The sequence below is a fragment of the Lissotriton helveticus genome, chromosome 3_1 (genome assembly GCF_964261635.1).
Source record: "Lissotriton helveticus chromosome 3_1, aLisHel1.1, whole genome shotgun sequence".
In the NCBI taxonomy this organism is placed as follows: Eukaryota; Metazoa; Chordata; class Amphibia; order Caudata; family Salamandridae; genus Lissotriton; species Lissotriton helveticus.
Genome location: NC_136061.1, coordinates 664,973,877 through 665,000,086, shown reverse-complemented (window position 1 = coordinate 665,000,086; position 26,210 = coordinate 664,973,877). Strand labels below are relative to the sequence as shown.

General features: G+C 44.8%; 1 protein-coding gene and 1 long non-coding RNA gene across 3 annotated transcripts in view; one reads left to right on the top strand and one right to left on the bottom strand.

Annotated features, from left to right (window-relative positions):
* Positions 1 to 22,355, top strand: part of LOC144824703 (uncharacterized) — a 71,453-nt gene extending 49,098 nt beyond the window's left edge. Inside the window, exon 3 of the long non-coding RNA XR_013609067.1 lies at positions 21,987 to 22,355. This is a non-coding gene — a long non-coding RNA (uncharacterized LOC144824703). The remainder of the gene's footprint in view (positions 1 to 21,986) is intronic.
* LOC144824702 (antizyme inhibitor 2-like) overlaps positions 1 to 26,210 on the bottom strand; it is a 255,971-nt gene that overhangs the window by 13,538 nt on the left and 216,223 nt on the right. The gene's annotated exons all lie outside the window — the stretch shown is intronic.

Here is a 26,210-nt window from a genome sequence, read left to right as displayed (position 1 = left end):
ATGTTCTATGTGCAGATACACTAATAAGCAAAAACAATATTCACAAGTGAGAAGAAGCAATGCTAGAAGTGAGAGCTCGTCATTGAGAAGAAGCAATTCTGGAAGTGAGAGCTCGCCATTGGGAAGAAGCAATACTCAAAGTGAGAGCTCACCATTGAGAAGAAGCAATACTCAAACTGAGAGCTAGCCATTGAGAAGAAGCAATACTCAAAGTGAGAGCTCACCATTGAGAAGAAGCAATACTCAAACTGAGAGATCCCCATTGAGAAGAAGCAATGCTGGAAGTGAGAGCTCGCCATTGAGAAGAAGCAATGCTAGAAGTGAGAGCTCACCATTGAGAAGAAGCAATACTCAAACTGAGAGCTCACCATTGAGAAGAAGCAATACTCAAAGTGAGAGCTCACCATTGAGAAGAAGCAATACTCAAACTGAGAGATCCCCATTGAGAAGAAGCAATGCTGGAAGTGAGAGCTCGCCATTGAGAAGAAGCAATACTCAAACTGAGAGATCCCCATTGAGAAGAAGCAATACTCAAACTGAGAGCTCACCATTGAGAAGAAGCAATACTCAAAGTGAGAGCTCACCATTGAGAAGAAGCAATACTCAAACTGAGAGATCCCCATTGAGAAGAAGCAATGCTGGAAGTGAGAGCTCGCCATTGAGAAGAAGCAATGCTGGAAGTGAGAGCTCACTATTGAGAAGAAGCAATACTCAAACTGAGAGATCCCCATTGAGAAGAAGCAATGCTGGAAGTGAGAGCTCGCCATTGAGAAGAAGCAATACTCAAACTGAGAGATCCCCATTGAGAAGAAGCAATACTCTAGACTAGGAAACTGTGGAGTGGAAACATTATTTCAAGTGAGGGTTCATTACCGAGTAGCAGTGCTACAGAGGAACGCTGACCACTGAGAAGAAGCAATACCAAACTGAGAGCTCACCATTGAGAAGAAGCAATACTCAAACTGAGAGCTAGCCATTGAGAAGAAGCAATACTCAAAGTGAGAGCTCACCATTGAGAAGAAGCAATACTCAAACTGAGAGATCCCCATTGGGAAGAAGCAATGCTGGAAGTGAGAGCTCGCCATTGAGAAGAAGCAATGCTAGAAGTGAGAGCTCCCCATTGAGAAGAAGCAATACTCTAGACTAGGAAACTGTGGAGTGGAAACATTATTTCAAGTGAGGGTTCATTACCGAGTAGCAGTGCTACAGAGGAACGCTGACCACTGAGAAGAAGCAATACCAAACTGAGAGCTCACCATTGAGAAGAAGCAATACTCAAACTGAGAGCTAGCCATTGAGAAGAAGCAATACTCAAAGTGAGAGCTCACCATTGAGAAGAAGCAATACTCAAACTGAGAGATCCCCATTGGGAAGAAGCAATGCTGGAAGTGAGAGCTCGCCATTGAGAAGAAGCAATGCTAGAAGTGAGAGCTCCCCATTGAGAAGAAGCAATACTCAAACTGAGAGATCCCCATTGAGAAGAAGCAATGCTGGAAGTGAGAGCTCGCCATTGAGAAGAAGCAATGCTAGAATTGAGAGCTCACCATTGAGAAGAAGCAATGCTAGAAGTGATAGCTCGCCATTGAGAAGAAGCAATACTCAAACTGTGAGCTCACCATTGAGAAGAAGCAATGCTAAAAGTGAGCGCTGACAATTGAGAAGAAGCAATGCTGGAAGTGAGAGCTCACCATTGAGAAGAAGCAATACTCAAACTGAGAGCTCACCTTTGAGTGGACACAGAACTGCAGGTAATGTCGCACGGTTAAATGGGCAAAACTGATGACACGCTAATAATATGACCTTTTATTACAGAGGATAATAAGAAGCCTGTGTCGAGTACTCATACACCTTCATAATGTAAAGTCTGTCGTATATAAATTAATATTTTTGGGCATTCATTTACTCCCATAGCCCCAATATTGCTAGGTGGTTACCATATTCTTCAAAAAAATGTTTTTGATTGGCATGTTAAACTATGAGTTAAACCCAACCTGCATCACAACTGCGAGTGTCCTGTGGTGAATATAGAAAAATATGACACCATGCGGAGATGCAACCTCTCAAACACATACAAAATAAAGGTTTGCAGATGAAAAGCTTTACAAAATAGAGGGAGCCACTTCTATCCCTCAAATAGGAAATAACTGAGACGTCCGCATGGGCTAGTAAGATCTAAAGTAAAATAAAGGATGACCATGAGTCCAGGGTGGATTAGTTGTAGCTGTCACATGAAAAGCATGATTATTAAATGAGAAAGTGTATCAATAACTGATAGGAAGGTTTTGTTCATAGCAGCATTCGCAAAATTGTGTCAGTGTAATACAGAAAGGTTTTCTGTACAATATTGATTGTAGGACGGCATCAGTTTGAGATGTGGGGTGCTTATGTGCAGCAGCAGTCACAGGAGGTGCGCACATGTAAGACCGTGAGTTTTTTGTTTACAGCGACTGTATACAGCATATCTTGTCTTAAGATGGGTTTGATTTTTGCTTAGAGCTGCAGGCATCGGAGGTTGCTTTCTAGTTACAATGGTGGACACAAGATGAGATGAGATCTTTTTTGTAAAAACAAATGCTTGTTATTCAGCTGTATCAACATGATGTAGATCAGCTGAAGATGGGGTGGCTTTTACTTAGTGAGGCGCTATTTACCACGTCCTTGGAGTAAAACTTGCAATAAAGGTGATAAATGATGGATTACATCTAAGCTCCTAGCAGAAGAGTGGATGTGCAGAGGTCCCTTCAGAATAAAGGCTGCGCCCTGATATCAAAGAGCAACAACTTCCCATGAAAACCAACTAGATAGTCCACAGAAAGCAAAATGGAAGTAAATACATCTGCTAACCTTGTGGATGCATCCAATGTAGTATTGAAGTCACGGCTGGCACAAGAGGGAGAGACGAGGAATATAGGAGCGAGAGTATGGCTTAAGGTGGAACACAGGAAGAAAGGGAGAAAGGAGTCTATAACACCGGCTGGGTATCTAAGGTGCTAGAAAAGGAGTAGTTAGGAGGCTCACGCAACAGGCTTACTTGGAAGTGTAGACCGCAGTTGTAGGGTGGACATCAGTCAAAGTGACAAGCTTTGACAAGCATTGACAGCAACACGATGCCTGATGAGTTGAAGATGGAAGCTGTTTTTTTGTTATGTACATCACAACTAAACATACATTTCTCCAGTATTACATCTTTCATAGATTCACATGCTTGTATCTTCCCCGTCGTCATGGTGGGAGTCTCACGGTAACAGAATGACCAAAGCAGTATCATAGAGAAGAGAAAACTGCATAGAAAATCCCATAGGGACTGTAGCATTTGGTAACTAGACCATGTCGTTATTTGGTCCAAAAGTCAGCCAATCAGCATTGCTGCCCTGCCCTCACACTCCCCAGCAGAAGCTTCCTGCCTCAGATTTCCAACCGCCTTCGTGTGAGAAAGGAGTCTCCCTGAGCTCTGCTCAGTTTACTGTTCCTGAGTGAACTTTTGACCTTTTGTTTCTTATATCCTGACTACTGGATTAAGGTATTGTGTGTGCCTATATTTTTCAATATGGCTGAAAGCTCTAAAAAGAGGCTGTTCAGGCCTTGCAGATCCTGTGGGAAGGCCAGGCTTTACTCCGAAGACCCTCATAAGGACTGCCTATACTGTCTTCATCCTAAGCATGTTGCTAAGGATTGTAAATACTGTAGAACTTTTTCTGTCAAAACTCTTAGAGACAGAGAGGCTCGCTTGCTGTTATGGCTTCAGAAGAAGAAGGCCATATCAGACTCAGATTCTGGGGAGGAATCTTCTAAACTGACACCTAAGAAGAGAAAGGCCTCTATTTCTGAGGAGAAAGTGGAGCCTAAAAAGAGTAAATCTAAAGAGAAAGCAATGTCATCTCTCCCTATTACTCCTCTGAAGAAGCTGTCAGATCAGAAAGGGACAGGGTCTGCTCCGTCGACCAGTTCCCTAGCTTTTGCTTCAAAATCTGTGGAAAAGCCTTCAGCTCCGTCGGCGATTTCACCGTCGACGACGACTTCGTCGACGACGACGGCTTCGTCGACGACAGGATCTAAAGCAGCGTCGACGTCGACAACGTCGACGACAACAACGTCGACGAGTAAGATTATCCCGTCGACGAAGAGACCGCCGACGACAACGACGACGACATCGTCGACGAAAGGTTTGACGACGAGGATGTCGACGGGGGCCTCGTCGACGGTGGACCCGTCGATGACGGTTCCGTCGACGGTGTCGTCGACGGCACCGTCGACGAAAATTATACTGAAAACGGCAAAAGCTTTCAAGTCACCACAGTCGAAGACTATGATTTCTATCCGGTCTTTTCAGTCGTCCACGGGTTCGGCGACTATCAGCAAATCTGCGGAATTCACATCATGGACGAAGATTTCACCTCTTCCACCATCTTCTTTGTTGGAACAAGACTCAGATGGAGAGGAGTCCTCAGGTGCCGCCTACAGTCCTTCACAGCTCCAAATAAAGAGCCAGGACACAGACGAGGAGGAGGTATTCTCCTTTAAGGACAGAACTCAATCTTCCAGATATGAGTCTTTCCAAGACACATGTGAGCATAATGAGGAGGAGGAGCAACAAGAGGAATCACGAGAGGAAGAGCGGCAGGAGACAGTTTCCATACCGATATCTCTTGTATCTGACCTCAGATTCATGATAAACGACTACTACCGTTGTTTCCCGGAGGCAAACGCCCCTCAATCAGCTACGCCGATAGCCTCTTCGCAGCCATCAAAGACGAAAGATACCACTCAAGAGCAAGGGGTGAGATCACCGCCAGTGGTTACAATAAGAGATGATCTAACGGAATCCGACGAGGATGAACAACCTGAAGAAGGGGAACTTGTTCATGAGGCTTCGGGGCAGGAATGGAATGAATACATCTTGCCATCGGCCCCGTCACCTTCCCCACTGCCATCCACCTCTCCCCCTCAAGACATCGGAGGGTTCCACGACATCATGGAAAAGGCGGCGAAGAGGTTTAAATTAGATATGGAAGTTAAAGAAACAGACTGTTTCTTGTATGATTTCAAGGACAATGCCAGGAAATCAGCTCGATCTATTCCAATTATCCCTCATATTTGGGAAGAGGGCCTAAAAATTTTGAAGACACCGGCTTCCATAGCGGTTACAGTTCCAAGGATTGAAAAGAAGTATAGAGTGCCAGAGTCTGCTGCAGCCTGTCTAATAGGACACCCCAGACCGGAGTCAGTCGTGACGCAGGCAGCGCAGAGAAATTCAAAGAACCCGGTGGCTACTTCCTTAGTGCCACCAGACAAAGAAGGAAGGAGAATGGATGGTGCCGGTAAGAGGTTTGCGGTCATGGCAGCCTCTACTATTAAGGCAGCCAATGCTATGGCCCTTATTAGCCGTTTCAACAGGCAAATGTGGTCAGATCTGGCACCCATACTGTCTGCGCTACCGGAAGATAGGAAAGAGGAAGCGGTGGCCATCCTCAAAGACGGAGCAAAGTCTGCGGCTGAATCTATTGACATCGCCATGGACGTTTCATCTATGGCTTTCAGACAGATGGCTGGGGCAGTTTCGCTTCGCAGACAAGGCTGGCTTAAGGCTACCTCATTTCGTCCGGAGGTGCAAGCGAAGATTGTGGATATGCCGTTTGACGGCGAAAACTTATTTGGGAAACATATAGACGAGGCGTTGCAAGGCATCAAATCTGACACGGATACTGCTAGAGCGCTGGGATCTCTTCAACAAGGACGGTTTCAGTCCTTTCGTAAAAGAGGTACAAGAGGTCAATTCAATCAGAGATCCTCATATCAGACCAACAGATATCAGCCGTATAACCAACAGAATTATCGGCAATACAACTCAAACACCCAGTTCAAGCCCTACAACTCCTCTTACCAGCAGCAATCTAGGGGCAAGTCTGGCACCAGAGGGAAGAATCAACAGTCTAACAGACGTCAATGATTTCAGGCCGGCGCTCCCCACAATGCAGATCCCGGAAAACGACCACTATCTGTCTCAATACTTCAACAACTGGGCGTCCATAACATCGGACAAATGGGTTCTAGATGTCATCAGCAGGGGTCATACCCTGGAATTTGTAGAAATGCCACCGGATCGTCCCCCGGTGCTCAGGCTCTCTCAACATCGTCAGGAATTGCAGAGGGAGGTCCACTCGCTTCTGCAAAAGGGAGCAATAGAAGAAGTGCCGCAACATCTCAGAGGGAAAGGCTTCTACTCGCATTTCTTCCTCATCAAGAAGAAACAAACCCTGAAATGGAGACAGGTATTGGATTTGAGGGATCTGAATCAATACATAAAAAAAGATTCCCTTCAGAATGCTATCTTTGCAAGAGATCCTGCAAATGTTAAAGGAACAAGACTACATGGCGTCTTTGGATCTCATGGATGCGTACTTCCATATTCCAATTCATTGGAAGCACAGAAGATATTTAAGATTCATCGTGGAGAGTCGCCACTTTCAATTCAAGGTCCTTCCATTCGGCCTCAAATCGGCCCAAGGGTGTTCACCAAATGCATGGCCCCGGTGGCAGCCCATTTAAGATTGCAAGGGCATTACATTTATCCATATCTGGACGACTGGCTAGTGACAGGTCCATCTTTCAGAGAAACAGCAACGTCTCTCCAGTGCTGCATTCGACTGTTTCGGCGCTTGGGACTAAGGACCAACTTGGAGAAGTCCTCGCTGACTCTAGCCCAGGGCATTCACTTCTTAGGAGCGTGGATATGCACCAAGGCAGTGAAAGCTTATCCTTCCAAGGAACGGATGAGAAAGATAATGGGTCTGGCCACGACCCTTCAGTCAAAAAGGTTCACTTCTGTGAGAATATACAAATCCATGTTAGGGATGATATCTTCTTGCATCCCACTGGTACCAAATTGCCGTCTTCGAATAAGACCTTTGCAGGAACAACTGGACGAGCAGTGGGTTCAGTCCACAGGAACCTTCGAGGATCGCATTACCATCACGAACCGTATGAAGGTGGCCATGTCATGGTGGAAAGCACAGAACAACTTGGACCAGGGCTTAACCTTTGTGACTCAGAATCACAATTACGTGATGCCGACGGACGCCTCCTTGCAAGGATGTGGTGCACATCTTCAGGAGCTGGAGATCCAGGGCCTCTGGTCAGACTGGGAGGCACAGCTTCACATAAACATGTTAGAACTCAAAGCTGTGTTTCTGGGGCTCCAAGCCTTCCTACCCAGGATACGACACGCATCGGTGCTTATTCAAACGGACAGCACCACGACTATGTTTTATCTGCTAAAGCAGGGTGGAACAAAATCCAAACAACTGTCGATGTTGGCGCAAAGAATCTGGAAGTGGCTGATAATCCACGGCATTTCAATTCAAGTGCAACATATACAGGGCATCCTCAACACACGGGCAGATGCCCTGAGTCGCACGCCGAATGTGACGCACGAATGGGAATTGCACGACACTCAGCTCCGCAGAGTGTTTCAAAGGTGGGGCACTCCCACATTAGACTTGTTCGCAACCAGGGACAATTCAAAGTGCGTCCAGTTTGCGTCCAGGTACCCTCAGCAAGATTCCAGGGGAAACGCATTCCACATGGATTGGACGGACATGTTTGCCTACGCGTTCCCTCCGTTTCCACTGATACCGCGAATATTTCGCAAAATAAGGTTGGAACCGTGTCAGGTCATACTAATAGCACCAGCCTGGCCGAGGCAGGCATGGTATTCAGAACTGCTACGGATGTCAAAGGGCAACAAACTACAGTTTCCGACATTCCAGAACCTCATTTCCATGAAAGACGGTCAGATTTTGCATCCGGACCTACAATCGCTAAAATTGTCCACATGGAACCTCATGAGAGGGAATTCCAGGACTTAAACATTCCTCAAGAATGCAGACATATTCTGTCACAAGCCAGAGCTATGTCAACCAACAAGACATATGCAGCTAAATGGTCCCGTTTCTGCCACTGGTGTGACAGTCAAAACTTGCATCCGTTAACAGTACACCCTGAAGGTATTCTACCTTACCTGTTGTCACTATCTAAGGCAGGACTGTCGCATGCCTCGGTGAAGGTACACTTAGCAGCAATATCACGCTACAGGAGAAAGCCAAACGAGCCATCTCTCTGGTCTTCCAGGCTAATAAAAGAGTTCATTAAAGGACTTTTTAGAGTTTTTCCGCCCATTCGGCTCCCGCCAGTGCCATGGCACCTCAATACAGTCCTGTCGCAACTTATGAGGCCTCCGTTCGAGCCTATCCACAACACAGACTTACAGTTTCTTTCATGGAAGACAGCCCTGCTCCTCGCCTTAACATCAGCAAGGAGGGTTAGCGAAATTCAAGCCTTTTCAGTGGAAGAACCCTTTTTACAATGTCGCCAGGACAGGGTTATTTTAAGGACAAATCCTACTTTCATACCCAAAGTCCCTACGTCTTTTCACCTCAATGAGCCTATTATTTTGCCTACCTTTTTCAGCAATCCCTCAACTGATGCAGAAAGAGCATTGCACTCTTTAGACATTGCTAGATGTTTGAAGTTCTACATTGAACGAACAAAGACATTCCGCAAATCCAAACAATTATTTATTGCTTTCAAAGGCCAAAGGAGATGCCTTCCTCTATCAAGACTGAGTATTGCAAGATGGATATCATCGGCTATACTGAAGTGTCATGAGAAAGCGGGAAAGCCGCTCTTTTCTAAAGTGAATGCACATTCCACAAGGAAGATGGCGACATCAATGGCCTTATTCGCAGGAGTGTCGCTGCCAGACATCTGCAGAGCAGCGACGTGGAAGAGTGTGCATTCTTTCACCAAGCACTACTGTCTGAACACTGCATGGAAAGAAGACACGGCAGTGGGACAAGCTGTTTTGAAACGCCTATTTCAATAAGGTATAATTTGATTATCTGCTAATTTGTCTATTCAGTACTTTTGCCTTATGCTTGCATGTATATTTGTATATACATATATCTCTGCATACTTAGTATTATATGGATATGTATTGTTCTAACATTGCTTTACTGCAGAGCTTCCTTCTGGGTTCTATCATGGAAACGCTGCAAACTTTTGTGAGCACTGCTTACTACTCTGATACAAGCATGTGAATCTATGAAAGATGTAATACTGGAGAAGGAATTAGTTACTTACCTGTACACTATAGTTCTCCAGTATTATCTTTCATAGATTCACATGCGCTCACCCGCCTCCCCGTTTCGCAGGCAGAACCTGTTCTCTGTATTTATCCATGTCTCTCACTCGGGGACGGAAATCTGAGGCAGGAAGCTTCTGCTGGGGAGTGTGAGGGCAGGGCAGCAATGCTGATTGGCTGACTTTTGGACCAAATAACGACATGGTCTGGTTACCAAATGCTACAGTCCCTATGGGATTTTCTATGCAGTTTTCTCTTCTCTATGATACTGCTTTGGTCATTCTGTTACCGTGAGACTCCCACCATGACGACGGGGAAGATACAAGCATGTGAATCTATGAATGATAATACTGGAGAACTATAGTGTACAGGTAAGTAACTAATTCCTTAGTCTAAGAAGGTGGTCTATAATTACAGTGGCAACTGTGAAACGTGAGTCGGTTTAAAAGGAGGTTGAATTTTAGTAACAGAGGCAAGCGAGGGATACATTTCTATTTGATTTGGAATTGGGGTAACTTATGTTTGCAGAGTAAGCCACAAGATATGTGTCAGTTTATAATGAAGAGTGCCTTTTGTTTATAGCTGCATTTTAACTGGTATATACTAATTTCTTCAAAGTAAGAAAACGGGTAGAAAAAACCCTGAAGTTAAATTGTTGAAAAGAAAATTCAGACGGCCCTGCTATTAAGGAGATCTGAGATGACATTTGGAAAGCCGCACCGGTAAACCACAGAGACAGCAGAGCTATCTCTCGTGGCTGGAGGGGGGCATGGGGAGACCCTTCTATGAGTTGGGAGAGGCGCTGCTCGTTTATTCAAGGCCCTATTACCATTGCCCCAGACTTTACAGGCTGTAGTACCGTTGGAATCAATATCACGGCATCACAAGATGATCCAGTGCAGCGCCATATGGAAAGGGGAATAACAGACTGGAATCAGTCTGCACTGGTTCCTGTAGTATAATCACCGCTATGATAAATACGTGTAGACACACACTTATTGCAAAAAGTAATCAATTTAGCTTTATTAAGAAAGCTCGGTACAAAAGTCCATGCAGCTCTTTGGAAACTGCTATCCAAAATGAATCACAACATTCTTATAATACAATAGCTTGTGAGACATTCTTCTTACATCACTACTGTTCTACTATGGAATATCTTAAAGAGATATTCCTATTACTACACATCTCCCTTCTTTAATAAAAAAAATAGATAAATAAATAAAAATTATATTTTTTTAACACAAGAAAAAGAAAGAACTTTCAAAAACTAACAAAGTCATAAAATTTCTTTGGGGTAATAATACGTTTCCCAAATTTGCTGGACCTGTTTACCACCATGTCGTCTTCAGACACAAGTCCACTCTGCCCAACAGATTCCTCCACAGAAGGCTGATTATGAGAAAGAATCTCTTCAGACTCCAAACCAAGCTGACTACCATCACTATCTTTCTCTTGAGGATCCACACCACTCACTCCAACATTTGAACTTTGAGCGACTAGTGGAAGTTCCAAACATTGAGGACTTTGAGGACTTTAAGGACTTTGATCAGTATTCATACTCATCTCATTCCCCTTTTCAAAAGATGGTAAAACATCCATCCACCAATAATCTTTCTTCCCTTCTATAACACATTTTCTTTTAAAGATTGTATCACCACACATAGCAATACGAGTCATATGATGCACAGTACTATCATCAAGTTCAACCGTGTTTCTCATGACCTTAGTTACTGTACTCGGACCCTAAAACCTGGACTGGACTTTACCTGTCTTCCTTCCAGATTTAACTCTAACCATTTGTCCAACCTTAATATATACTTCTTTTGTACCATGTTTTGCATCAAAATAAAGCTTATTCTTACATTGAGAATTCAAAATGGATTCTTTGACTTGTTCAGAATCCCATTCATATTTCCTGCTCCTCCCTAACCATCCAGGGTTGATTTTGCAACAGGGAAACCTTTCCCGCATCAATCCAAACGGACTCTCTCCAACAGTGTCATGGACAGTAATCCTATACGATCAAATCAATTTGTTAAGTTCATCATCCCAGTTCTTATTCCCTTTCTTTGCTAACTGTAAAACACCCTTCAACACTCTGTTCGCCCTTTCAACAACTGAATTTCCACATGGATGATAGAACACAGTAAACTTCTGTTCAATGCCAGTATTGTTCATAAATGTTTTCATCAAATCTGATTTAAACTGAACTCCATTTTCGGTCAAAATGGAGGCTGGAAAACCCTCTCTTAAAAACATTTCTCTAGGAAATTGATTAAACTATCAGTATTAACTTTGGTGACCACCTCAATTTCAAGCCACCTAGAAAACAGATCAACAAGAACTAAAATGTACTTAGTAACTCCATCTTGCCAGAATAAAGGTCCCATAATGTCTAATGCAACTTTTTCCCATGACAAATTTGGACAAATGAGAGATGACATGGGCGGATTAAGTGTTTTATGAGCTTTGTCAGAACTTTCACAATTGACACAAGCTCGAACATATCTTTCTATGTCTAAATCAATTCTCGGCCACCAATACAAAGCTTTAATATTTCTCTTAGAGCGGGACACTCCAGGATGTCCATCATGGCCTATGACTACAATTTTATTTCGTATACCTGAGGGAGGTACCATTTTTCCTCCTCTACACACGAAATCACTATCTAAACTCAATTTGTCACGAAATTCCCAAAATGCTCTTAGCTTAGGATCAAGCTTGCACTGGTTGGACCAACCATTAATAATCCTATTTTTAACAGTTGATAGAACTTCATCCTTCAAATATTCTTCGTCTCAATCATTCTTACATAGTCCAACTGTATCGCTAAACACTCAAGCAACACAAAAATCAGACCAAGGATCAGGATCAACTTCCTTCATAGGTAAAGATAAACGACTAAGAAAATTGGCAATCACATACTTAGCTCCAGGGACATATTGCACATCATAAATGAAATCTTGAAGTCTCATAGACATCCTAGAAATTCTTGCTGATGTCCTTGAAAGACCCTCAGTGGTAAGTAATTTCATTAGAGGTTTATGGTAAGATCTTAAGGTAAATTTTTTTCCCCATATAAATTTCCTAAAATGCTTCAAGGCCCATACACATGCTAACGCCTCTCGTTCTATCACGAATACTTCTCTTCAGTGGGAGACAGAGAGCGCGACGCAAAAGCTATAATAACTTCTTTACCATGTTCAGAAATTTGTGACAACACACCACCCACACCAGTGCCACTGGCGTCAGTTGTCACAATTGTGTTAGCAAGTGGGTCAAATCCCTGTAATGTGGGTGCATTAGCAATAGATTCCTTGATACTATTGAAAGACTTTTGGCAGGCATCATTCCAAACAAAGGTAACTTTGTTCTTCATTAGTGAGCGCATGTCATATGTTTTGTGTGAAAAATGATTGAAAAATTTCGAATAAAATTCTGCCAACCCCAGAGAAGATAGCAGTTCGTCTTTTGACTTCGGAGCAGGTGCGTTGAGTATGACCTCTACTAAACTACTCTTTAGTTTAATGCCAGACCACCAATTTCATGGCCAAAATAAGTGACTGATTTTTCGGCAAACTTGCATTTGCTACTTTCAGCAATTAAAACATTATCTCTAAGAATGGAGACCACCTCTCTAAAAATGCTGTCATGGTGTGCCTTATCCTTCCCCATAATTAAAATATCATCTTAGAAGAACACGACCTCCCGAATGTGACCAAATAAATTTGACATCAGCCTCTGAAATACTGCAGCAGCCGATGCCAAACGAAAAGGCATCCATTTAAATCTACAGCACCCAAAAGGTGTGCAGAATGTAGTGAACTGCCTGCTGTTTTTATCCAATACTACTTGATGATACTTGATGATACGCAGCATTGCGTGTAAGGGATAGCATTTCATCAATCCTGGGTAGAAGAAATTGTTCAACCAAAATATTGTTGTTAAGATATCTTAAGTCCACACATAAACGGGCCTTGCCATTGGACTTGCGGGCTACGACCAACGGCGAAACCCATCCAGCTGCTTCTACAGATTCTATAACATTGTTCATTAACATCTTTTCCAATTCCCCTTTAACTTCTTCCTTAACTATTAAGGGAATATTTCTTGCTTTATGGATTCTTGTAATTGCTCTCTCTTTTAAACGAATTTTATGAGTAAAACCCTTCAATTTTCCCAAGCCACTCGTAAATACTTCTGGAAATTCTTGTAGAACCCATTTCTTGGTGCCTTCGGCTTCACAAGATACTAAAACTTGCTCCTTACTGTTAGGGTTGAGAATGATGTCTAACAACTTTTGATCTCTCCACCAACACTGATGGTCCTTCCTTAGCTATATACAGCATTCATATTGATTGTCTTTCCTTAAAACGAAAAATTAAAGACCTGAAACCTAACATATTGATTTTTTCCCCTGTAAAACTTTCAGCGGACACTGAAACTAGGTTCTAACCACTCCCCAATATTCTTGACAAAATGGTTTTTCCATACATCTTGTGAAATGATAGTAAAAGGAGACCCTGAATCAGCTGCCAATTGTACTGTGATACCTCCTAAGAAGACATGACACAATGGTTTTGAAGAAGAACTCCCTGTAATATTTAGTACCACTTTCTTTTTCTGAACACAATTAATGTGTACCTCATTGTCACTTGAATTTGAGGAACTTCCATCCTCCTCTTCTTGTAAACAAGCAACTTTTCCTTTGGACTTTTTCTTAGGTTTGTGTCTGCAAACCCTAGAAAAGTGTCCAACTAAACCACATTCTAAACATTTTGCAGATTTAGCAGGACATCTCTCATAACCTGCAGAATGTGAGTAACTAGCACATCGATAACAGATTACATTACTGCATTTATTTTGTTCTGTGACATCCGCTTTTCGTCTGTCAGTATAGTCTGCTTTCTTTTTTTCAAACTTCGTACCCTTGTAGTTCTTGTACACAGACTTTTTTTCAACAACCTTCCCCACAATTTCTTCTCAACTTTTTTTATCTTGCGAAAGTGTACCTTTTGCACAACGCTCAGAGAGTTCGGCTTTTTTACCATCGCAATGATATCTTTCAGAGATCCTTCGCCTTCAACCCACAACTTGTCCTGTGAGGTCTTATTCTTAGTGTACATGACCACCTGGTCACGTATGAACTCATCATGGAGTTGTGCAAATCTACACTTACTTGCTAATTTCTTCAATGGAGAAACATACTCCTCTATTGAATCGTTTTTTTCTTGCTTCCTATAGAAACAAGCATTTGCAATGCAATAGGTCTCGCATTATTTAAGTTTGAGCTATTGGCATTGCTAAATATTGCAACACCAATTGCCACAAAAGTCTATAAATTGTAGATAAAAAAAAATGTGTATTTATTTTTGTAGCAATGATGGCATGCTGCGTTTTAGATGAATATGTTTAAAAGTAAAGTGTGCCATACTGCGATTGCTACAATAGTTAATTGTGGATGCGTTAACAATTGATGTGTGCACATCTGATGGCTGGTGGTTTGTGTGCCTGTAGAAATTGTGCACTGATGGCTGGTGGTGTGTGTGCCTGGTGGAAGTGTGCACTGCCGGCTGGTAGTGTGTGGGCCTGGTGGAAGCGTGCACTGCCGGCTACTGGCGTGTAGGCCTGGTGAAATCGTGCACTGACGGCTGGTGGTGTGTGCCTGGTGAAAGCGTGTACTGACGGCTGGTAGTGTGTGGGCCTGGTGGAAGCGTGCACTGACGGCTAGTGGTGTATGTGGCTGGTGAAAGCGTGCACTGGCGGCTGGTGGTGTGTGTGCCTGGTAGAAGCGTGCACTGATGGCTGGTGGTGTGTGTGTGACTGGTGGATAGTGCACTGATGGCTGGTGGTGTGTGTGCCTGGTGGAAGCGTGCACTGACGGCTGGTGGTGTGTGTGTGCCTGGTGAAAGCGTGCACTGCCGGCTAGTAGTGTGTATGCCTGGTGAAAGCATGCATAGACGGCTGGTCGGGTGTGTGTGCCTGGTGAAAGCGTGCACTGATGGCTGGTGGTGTGTGTGAGCCTGGTGAAAGCATGCACTGACGGCTGGTGGTGTGTGTGTGTGCCTGGTGAAAGCGTGCACTGACGGCTAGTAGTGTGTATGCCTGGTGAAAGCGTGCACAGACGCCTGGTGGTGTGTGTGTGCCTGGTGAAAGTGTGCACTGATGGTTGGTGGTGTGTGTGAGCCTGGTGAAAGCGTGCACTGACGGCTGGTGGTGTCTGTGTGCCGGGTGGAAGCGTGCACTGACGGCTGGTGGTGTTTGTGCCGGGTGGAAGCGTGCACTGATGGCTGGTGGTGTTTGTGCCGGGTGAAAGCGTGCATTGGCAGCTGGTGGTGTTTGTGCCGGGTGGAAGCATGCACTGACGGCAGGTGGTGTTAGTGCCGGGTGAAAGCATGCATTGACAGCTGGTGGTGTTTGTGCCGGGTGAAAGTGTGCATTGACGGCTGATGGTGTTTGTGCCCAATGAAAGCGTGCACTGACGACTGATGGTGTATGTGCCTGGTGGTTGTGTGTGTGGTTGTGTGCGTGTGGTTGTGTGTGTGTGGCTGTGTGCGTGTGTGGCTGCGTTTGTGGCTGTGGTTGTGTGTGTTGTTGTGGTTGTGTGTGTGGTTGTGGTTGAGTGAATGTGTGGTTGTGTGTGTGTGTGGTTGTGTGTGTTTGTGTGGTTGTGTGTGTGTGTGGTTGTGTGTGTGGTTGTGTGTGCGTTTGTGTGTGTGTGGTTGTGTGTGGTTGTGTGTGCGTTTGTGTGTGTGTGGTTGAGTGTGTGTGTGGTTGTGTGTGTGTGGTTGTGGTTGTATGTGTGGTTGTGGTTGTGGGGTTGCGATTGCGCGTGTGTGTGTGTGGTTGTGTGTGTGGTCGTGTGCCAAGGGTGATTCCAATCATTAATTGAGATGCTGGAGGTCATATTGATCAACATTAACATGCAACTGCTGTCATAATACTGCGTAAAACTCTTTTCACATTTATGGGTTTATTGAAGGTGCAGTAATAGTTGAGTAATTCAGAAGAAAACAGTTTTACTTTTTTATGTATTAAGCAAGCGGTGATCACGAGCACCTAGAATTAGTAACCAGTGGCTTTTTAGGGAGCTGGAAAATGTTATAGGTATACAATTATTTGTTGTTTTGTCTGCCAAATAATGCTGAATACTACCTAGTAAATTGTGGTGTTATCGGGACTTGCCGAATTTTAGCTTTGTATTTAATTGTGGCGAATAGCCTACAATAATGTGAATGGAGCAAGCCGGTAAGCAGGAAGACCAGTGTGATATATACACGCCTGCAACACTATTATAAATATGTCTATAAGTTAAGTGTTTGTCTAGTTGGGATATGACTAGTCGTCTGTGATAAAATTACACACCTCTTGTACTATAGGATATTTAGGGCATACAATTCATAATCCATGCCCCTAGTCATTTTGTGTGAATTGGAGGGCTAGATATTTTTTATGGCTATTAACAGCAAAGGAGAATGGGATAATTTGCTTCCCAGTGCCAGGACTGGAGGAGGGACGGGTGCATTAAAGAGTGGAAGCACAACAGAGGGCGCCAACGGTAGAGGTTGCAGGTATGCGATTGATGGTTCCCTTGTAACCTGATTCCGCCATTTCCTACGTCTGCCTTTTGGTATGCAGAAAGTGGGTGGGAAACTTTACTCCGGGGAAGGGGCAAAAGTGAGCTTTTGTTTGACAAAGGAACGGAGAGGGTACTTGAGGGGAGTTTGGCGTTAGCAGTGCTACGAGTTGCTGATGTGTATGTAATCCCCTATTGAAGCCAAGGCAGTGGGAGTTGTGGGTTTGGTTCCTTACAGAAATACTACATAGGTGGTTGGTGTATTGATATCCTACTATGAATCTTCCCAGAAGTTTGAGGACAGCGGCGAATCCCAGGTAAAATTGCACAAATAAAACAGTATATAAAAACAGACAAACGTCGATTAGCTGTTGACTGCCCACCCCCAACTTTATCCCATCTATAAAAAAAAAGGGGGAAATAACAGGAATAATAAACCAATGAAACTTGTCTGAGGCTGTGCAGTGGGGAAGGCGTTATGAAGACGTTTTTAAATGGGTACTGTGTGAAGCTGGACAGATCACTGCTAATGCCCATGTCTTTGCGCAGAGTTTCAATTAGGACGCAGTGGCTAATGCCTCTGGATATCAGGGGGACTAGCAGCTCTGCAAAGAAAACAAATATGACTATGTTTGTTCGACGCAGCTCGCTTACATATTTCAACCTTGGTGATAATAAAGCAGCAACTAGAAGCCAACATCTGCATCCATTCTAGAAATGTTTAATAAACTGGTGCTCTCAGAACAAATGCCAACGAGGGAGGGGCTGCAATCAGACGCGGTAGAGAGTGCTGAAGTGTCCGTGGTAGAGCAAGACCAAGGTCACACCATGCAGGACAGGAGGGCGCTGAGCGGTGTGATCCTGTGCTCAGACCGGATGTATACCCACGGGGAGAACCTCTTCCACTGCCTGCTAGTGGCATTTATGCAATGTAATGGCGTTTTTTTTATATGTCTGGTGGTGTTTCTATGCAGAGCGTTGCTATCAAATGGGCAACAGGCGCAGTGTCACCACAGCATTAGGGGCCCAAAGAACCCCAAACATGGCCGCATTTTACTATTCACCCAGGGGGCAAAGCCCTCCATTTCCTTGCTTGCTTTGCCCAAGCCTGGTCCGAGTTGAAATGGACTGCGGGGCTGTGATTGGCCTGTGATTCCCTTGCACAGCGAAAGCCGGCATGAGGAACTGGATGTCCCCGTAGAAGAAAGAAGGTACCATTGATGGTGGAAAATCAGATGATCAGTTACACAGGGGTTCTCGGGGATCCAGCTCTGGCATGTGGATTTTATCACATCGATAAATGGATCAAGGTTAAATACGTCGGTGTATTGGTGTCAGCTGGAGAGATTGCAAGGGAATTTCTGCTGATGGGATACTGATATGGAAGTGGTTAAGTTGAGGTGGTGCTTGCGTTTGCGGCCCAGCCCCACTCATATTTTGGGACTAGTACTTATTATTTTAATTGTTAGACTTTAACCCAAATCATGAGAGAGAAAAGTAGCAAAGGGAGAAAGAACAAGAAAAACACTAACAAAAATAGGAGACTGGATGTGGCGCTACTGCCGACTTTGGAACTGGGACACCAGAATCTAGTCTTGGCGTTCACTCAACATCCTGTGATTGTGGGCAAATCACTTAACATCCCTGTGCCTGAAAACAACAAAACAAAATCAATGTGTCCTTGTGTAATGTAAACGGTCCTTGTGTAAAGCGCTCCTATAACGTTGGGTCCAGATTGGGCAATATAAAACTGCAACAACAAAAACAAGCATTGGAATAGCCAATAGGTCTTGCCTTTGGGGTCTTATAAGTGTTTAGGCAGAGATATTGACTTTGCCAATGTGTTTAAGCTGTGCTGTAGAGAAGTGTGGCTGCTGTGCAGCATGCTGAAAATTTGTAATAAAAAAGTTACCTTATATATGACCAAGAAGGCATTATGTTCAACAGAACAACCATATTAAAAAATGTATGTACAATAAAAAATGTCCTAATTTTTCTTTTGTTCTTGCAATGCTGGCAACTTGTTTTTGCTTATTCCAATGGTTGCTTGTTAAAGTTTTTTTTGGGAGGGCAAAACAATTGGAGGTTAAAGGTTGTGAACTAGTACCTGTATTATAACACTAGCAGCGGCCAGTTGCTAGGGGAGAATCAACAGATGGCAGACTCCGAGAGCAGGCTGAGGTGGTGTTGAGTGATGTCGAGGTGGTAGTGGTGGGGGTTGTGGTGGTGGTGACTAGTGCTGAGACGATGCTGAGGTGATGCTGAATGATACTTGGGTCTTGTTGAGTGATGATGATATGTTAGTGTACTATTGCAAAGGCGATGCTGAGTGATACTGATGTGGTGTTGAGTGATGTTGTGTTGGTGCTGAGTGATGCTTTGGTGGTGCTGAGTGATGCTGTGGTGGTGCTGAGTGATATTGTTGTGGCCCTGAGTGATGCTGTGGTGGTGCTGAGTGATGCTATGGTGGTGCTGAGTGATGCTGTGGTGGTGCTGAGTGATGCTGTCGTGGCCCCGAGTGATGCTGTGGTGGTGCTGAGTGATGCTGTGGTGGTGCTGAGTGATGCTGTGGTGGCCCGAGTGATGCTGTGGTGGTGCTGAGTGATGCTGTGGTGGTGCTGAGTGATGCTGTAAACCGAACAAATGGCACACCATACACAATTTTGCTACCATTACTGACCAGATGTATTGCTGGTGGTACCATAATGCCTATGAGGTCTTGGTCTGCTGACAGACCCAAGAGCAATCCAAGAGTAGCTTTGCCGATGGTAGACCCTGTCCCACTTGATAACAGGTGGGCAGAGGGATAGATCAGAAGGTTTAACACAAAAAACGATTGTTTCTAGGGCAGCAATACAGGCCCTAGAAAAAAGCCAAACACTATTTTGTTAAATGTGGACAAATACTGATACATCACTAGTACGCTGTTGCTCATAAGTGAAACAATATTTATTAAAAGACACGCATTTCCAAAACAACACACAATCATTACCCGACACGATCTACTGAACATCAATTTGGCGACGACGATTTCACCCAGCAGAATCTCCAGGCCAGCAAGGACCGAGGAGACTCGATCTTGAAGTAGTCTGCACGTTGTAAAGTGTAAAGTAGCAGCCCTGTTCTCTTTTTCATAGCCCTCTTGGATTCCCCATAATACCCTAGTGTGTGCCCACAAACGTTGGCTGGCACTAGTAGGTGACGTCACTTCTGGCGCCACCGGATGTGCGTATGAAAGGGATTTAGAGGCATACTTGGACACAACTGTTGGTATGGTTCAGGTGTTGCGCGCGCAGGTGAGTGCTGCAAAGGCAGAGATGCTGGAATGCAGCGCTCCTATTTAAATCAGGGAATTCAATTTATTTCACCCACATGTGTGTTTCTGCAGTTTTCTATATTGCTAATTCGCCCTTAAGATACTGGATGTAGTGCTTTTCATGAACACCTGTTACATTACACAAGAGCACATTCATTGTTTCAAGCAGGGGGGAGTGACTTGCACAGAATGACAGGCTGTTGAGTCGACACAGAGACTCGAACCTGCTTCCCCATTCCAAAGTCGACATCTCTGATAGTAACACCAACGCCTCTAAAGCACTCTTGTTTTATTTGGGTTACATTTAAATGTCCTTACTTATATTAAATTGATGCGCTCTTTTATTTCTCTCGACTGTTTTTTGAATGTCTACGCTATTTCTATTGTTTTGTGCCATGCGTGGGGTACACCAGAATAGTGTAATTTGGACAAAAAAAGGAAATCTGAGTGACTGGCGAGCGATGTAGCAATATGATCTGATCAGCGCCCATGCCTGACAGTTTACCTACAATGCATTACAATCCGGAGCTTTACTGTTATGGACTCAAACACCCAGAATGCACCAAGCATTCAACCTGTCATGAATGGGGAAGATTACGTCTAAAAACAATATTAACATGCTCTTGTTGTGACCTTACATGAACTTGGTTAATCGGTTCTCCACATGCATCATAGTGCATACTGCAGAACACGCAGGAGGCACCGAACCAATTAAAAAACTAGAGCCGAATTTCGATGAGGGGATGGCATTCCTTTACTGTTGCTTAAAGCACACCGTGCAGAAAAAAAGCCCATAATGGGAAACGCACGTGCGCCACAGCAAGGCGTGTCATTTCTGAGTCGACACCGAGACTCAAACCTGCTTCCCCATTCCAAAGTCGCCATCTCTGACAGTAACACCAAACCCTCTAAAACACTCGTTTTATTTGGGTTACATTTAAATGTCCTTAGTTATATTAAATTGATGTGCTCTTTTATTTCTCTCGACTGTTTTTTTAATGTCTACGCTATTTCTATTGTTTTGTGCCATGCGTGGGGTACACCAGAATAGTGTAATTTGGCAAAAAAAAAGGAAATCTGAGTGAATGGCGAGCGATGCAGCAATATGATCTGATCACCGCCCATACCTGACAGTTTACCTACAATGCATTACAATCCGGAGCTTTACTGTTGTGGACTCAAACACCCAGAATGCACCAAGCATTCAACCTGTCATGAATGGGGAATATTACGTCTAAAAACAATATTACCATGCTCTTGTTGTGACCTTACATAAACTTGGTTAATCGGTTCTCAACATGCATCATAGTGCATACTGCAGATCACGCAGGAGGCACCAAACCAATTAAAAAACTAGATCCGAATTTCGAGGGAGGGGGATGGCATTCCTTTACTGTTGCTTAAAGCACGGCGTTCAGAAAAAAAGGCCCGTAATTGGTAAACGCGGGCGCGCGCCACAGCAAGGCGTATCATTTCTATTAGCATGCCCGCAGCTGTGTTGCTCCTCCCATGGCCTATTGGTGTCTGTTACGAGCTTCATGCGCGTAATAGAAACCAATAGGCCATGGGAGGGTCAATGCTCCCGCCAAAAGCCAATAGTGTGCAGTCTTTTATTATCGAAAGAACGCTAAGGCCAATGAGGTAACACTAAAGAAAAAGCACACGCACAAGCGTGTGCGAGTCCTAGGTGACTGCTGAAACCCCGTTTTTCGATTACTAAAGGCCTCGCGCTGCGCGAATCACTGCTACGCAGTGCAGCGCTAGGCGCGAGACCTAAACAGAGTGTCTAGTGACTGCAATACAAACTGAAGGAGAGAAATGGTCATCAAGATCCAAAATAGCAAGTTTAAATACATCTAAATCCCCTTCAGATCTATCGTGCCTATGCAATTCATTAAATATGCGTAAACATTCAGAACCTAATGAATACAATAACATTCTCTTTTTCCTTTCAGGAGAGAAAATTCCACTGATGTCTTCAAGGCTCGCGATATAATTGAGAAAGTACTCTTTCCAGTCCAGCCATGCTACTACCGGTTCACCAGGAGTTGGCAAAAATTCTTTGGGAGAGTTGATGTGTAAATTTGATAAGTTGACATCTTCTGCAGTGTTTGATCTTGAAGGGGCTGCATCTGTAGCGTTAGTAGACATGATTTAACACGAAAATAAACACTACGTTGCCAAAGAAATACTACTTGAGCACGATGCAGATTGCATAAAAAAAACACTCAAGCAGTAAAATAACACATAATCATGACCATGACTTCAATTAAAAGCAGAAAAAGTCAAATTATCATAACTGAAGGTGTCACAGAGTCACAAAGAAAGAGTGTAAATCCAAATAAAACTTCGAGAATATAGTGCTGCATGTACTTGTTAATGTACCTGTACAACCATAAATCTTTGAAAAATACCGTGGATTACTGTTTCTTGAAAACAAAATCGCCGAGGAGGTTTAGACTTTAGCAATCCTTTGAAAAATCTTACTCCGGAGCGACGTTGCTCGTTGCTGTGTTGTTGCTATGGAAACGCGATTTCCAAAATGGGCGAAACGCGTGAGCTTGAAGCGCGCTGACGTTTGTTGACTCGCCGTAACTGGCATCAAAAACAGAGCGTCGCTGACGTCACAAGCATAATACAGTCATGGAGCAGGAACGGAGGTTGCTGGTTTTAAACAAAGGAGCGCGTACAGTGGAGCGAGGAGCGTGCGTGATTTGAAAGTATGCCCCTTGGTTCGGCCCCCCACTCCCCAGAGGGAGGGGGATAGTGGCTGGACCGGGGGTCTCAGTGGAGGCCACCCCCGGTAAGCAGAGCCTGAACACCAACGGAGAGGATTGTCGGGAGATAAGGGAAGGGAGACAAGGAAGGAGAAAGAGCGGGCCCACCAGATAATAGGGCTGGGCCAGCGTAGTCGTAAATCTATGGTTAGGAATGTGGTAGGGAGATAGGGGTATTTAAAGGTGGGCACCGTGGAGAGTTGCGGATACGGGAGGGGGGCGCAGGGTCAGAGGGTGTGGCGTAACTAGAGGGGGGAAGCCTATGCTGGTGCAGGAGGAGGTCAGCGCAGGAGGAAAGGGGGGGGCGCGTTCGGAACGGCTGCCATTGGAGCGGGCGAATTGGCAGTAGTGGAAAGGGCGGGGGAGCTCCGAGCGGCAGGGCATGCGGGCAGGCTTCATGCGGGGATGAGGCGGTGGGTGCGAACTGGGTGCGGGGTGTGCATAGGGATGGGGGTGAGCGGTGTTGGAGCACGCCCCAGTTCCTGTTTCGCTGATATCACTAGGCCAGTTTTGTCCCGCACCCGGAGTTGACTATACGATAACTGAATGCAACTTAGTAAGTATGGCCCAAAGTTTATTGGTTACGTAAATTGTTTTCCCGATGGGTGGCGTAGGTCGGCGCGTCCCCCGACGGATGCTGGTCTCGCTAATATCGCCGGTTAGATTATTTCAAAGTTACCGTCCTCTCCCCTTTATTTAGTTTTGCCTCCCCTTAATTTGCGGCACCCCCACTACAAGAAGATCTACGTGCTTGTGGTATCCTGGTTTGGATGCCACCTGCCTTTCTTATTATCCTGTCTTGCTGCTCAGCCCTATCTGGGTCAGATCATCTTATTACAGTGCTCCCACGATTCTTTGCCCATTCTAGTCCCTGCCTAAAAAGTAGGTTTGAAATTCTTCACCTGAGAATTGGCGAATGAGGACGCACGTTTCAGAGTCACCCAGCGCACGTAGAAATTTTTTTTTTTCAACTAATGACACCTAGCATCTAATTAGCACCCTGTTCTCGGACACCTTCCGTTGAGGGTGAGAAGGATACTACAAGGACTGGGCAAATGAAGTGCCAGTCAAATGTAACAACAGTAAATTGGTTACTCACAAAAAAAAAAATCCGCACATTTACAGCAGCTGACCGGAAACGTTTGTTCTCTGCCGTCAGTCTTTTCTTAGTGCTTTTAGTCAAGTACGTGTAAGGGTCTCATATTCCCAGACATCTAACAGCCTATTCGCAGGAGGAAGGTGGGGGGGGGGGCGCTCTCGGAATGGCTGCCATGAAGCGGGCTATTTCTTTATCTATGTGTTTTTATATAGCGGAGACTTTACCCGAAGGCGTCAGAGCGCTTCACAATAGGGACAAGAACGGATACATGAGAACATTGCAAGTGAACAAATTACAAAAGAGAAACATTGAGTTATATGGAATAAACAGTGCTTTGAGTGGGCCGGTACTCGCCGGTGCTGAGTACCGGCACTTTTAAATGCTTTAGTATCAGTATGCACATTTGAACACCAATTCAATTTCAATGACATTAAATGTGTGCCCCGGGCCGGATCCCTTTCACGGCCCAAAGCCCCCCCCCCCCCCAAGCCCCGCCCCCTAGTCCAACTAAAAATACAAAAGGTAACAATGGGTACATTACAGGAGGAAAAGTGATGTGTGGAGGTTACAAAGTACTAGTAGAGGTATAATACTGCAATAAATGGCAGACACGCCAACACAACAACAAACGTTACGTAGGCAATGGTGGCACGTGTGCAAGTATCAAAAGGGAATAAAATGTAAGACGTAGCAACAGTGTGTTACAAGAGAAAAGAGACGTGTGCATGTTACAAAAGAGTACCAAACACAGGTAGAAGGATAATACTGGTCCTGCTGGGCCGTCAGGATTGACGGGTGCACCGAGATATGGTGCGGAGTGTTGGAGGGTAAAGAAAGGTATACAACACCAGTTAGGCAATGTCCTTTCCCCTATTCTTCTTTCTTTTGTGTATATGTTTTCCCCTTCTCTTCTCGGAGTATCCGACTCCTATCCCACCTAACACCCATGTTCAAACATTGCCCCCAGGGGTAGCCTTATCTGTCCGGCACTGACGTGGTGTAAGACCTGCTGCTCTCACGGGGGGGGGGGGGGGGGGGGGAGGTACGCAGCTCAAGTAATGGCTGCCTGCCACTGCTGAGATCTGCTAGTCCAGGTCAGATCAGTGACTGCGCCGGCCAGCTGAATTATTCATTGCCTCACGTATATAGTAGTTAGTGTCAAGTATGTTTCGTCATTGAACTTCTTTACTCATGTCTCAACGCTTCACCAGCATGTCCACCCCCTCTGACAGTTCTGAATGCACTTGTGATCTCTCTACTCCTAGGCCCATAAACACGCAAAGGAGGGGGTCCTCTTCAGAAAGAACGGGTTTCATCAGACCATGTAGGGTCTCAAAGAGGGTGAAATATGCTCTACTCCTTTGTGGCGGCGCATTTGTATTTGCTTCCCTGTATGAGTAGTACGCATGTAGACCGCAGGAGGCATTATATAAATAAAGACTCATAGTACTACTTCCATTTCAGTGGGGAGGAGGGCAGGCAGCCCGTGAGCACGAGCCCCTGCTAAGGGTCGCAGTGACAGAAAGTGACACATGCTTCAAAAAAAGTGACAGAAAGAGCATCCTATGAGTCCCACTCTATACCACCCAACGACGGCCTAGTTGTCCCAGGGGATCGCCACCAACGCATGACCCGGCACCCGTCTCCCCCGGTGGATATATACCAAGGCGGTCCAACAATATTCTTTCGAGACTCATTTGCAGAGTTGAACATTGCCAGTTATAATTATTCAAAATAGAAGGCCATTTGGGGGATAGCATTAAAGTCAAAGGGGTAACACAGGGTCCCTCGCAACCTGGGTATTAACAATAAAGTACTTTGTGTTGGGGGGAGGGGGAAATAAATAAAATGAAAAAAAGAAAAAAAATTACTTAGCATGCAAAAAGTGTATTAAAAGGATAACGCCAGCTGCATTGTTATTATAATAGAGGGCGTGGCTGAAATTACGTGCAAAAAAAAGGGTGCTTAGCTTAGTGGGGTGCATGACTTGTATTTTTAGGTCTCGCCTGTCGATGCGCATGCGCATCGAGCAAGCGAGACTATGGGGGCTTATCCACTCTTTATCCACTGCAAGGAATCGTGGCGATTCCTTGCAGTGCCCGTGACTTTTAAGCTCAATGCGCATGCGCATTGAGCTTAAAAGCGCGTGCACGTCCGTCTTGTTTTACCCGCTCCGCCCCCTCCCTTTCCCGCTGTGTACCATTTCTCCTCCCCCCTCTCCTCCGTCCGTCTTGTTTGTTTAATTTAACCCGCTCCGCCCCCTCCCCTTCCCGCCGTGTCGCATTTCTCCTCCCCCTCCCCTC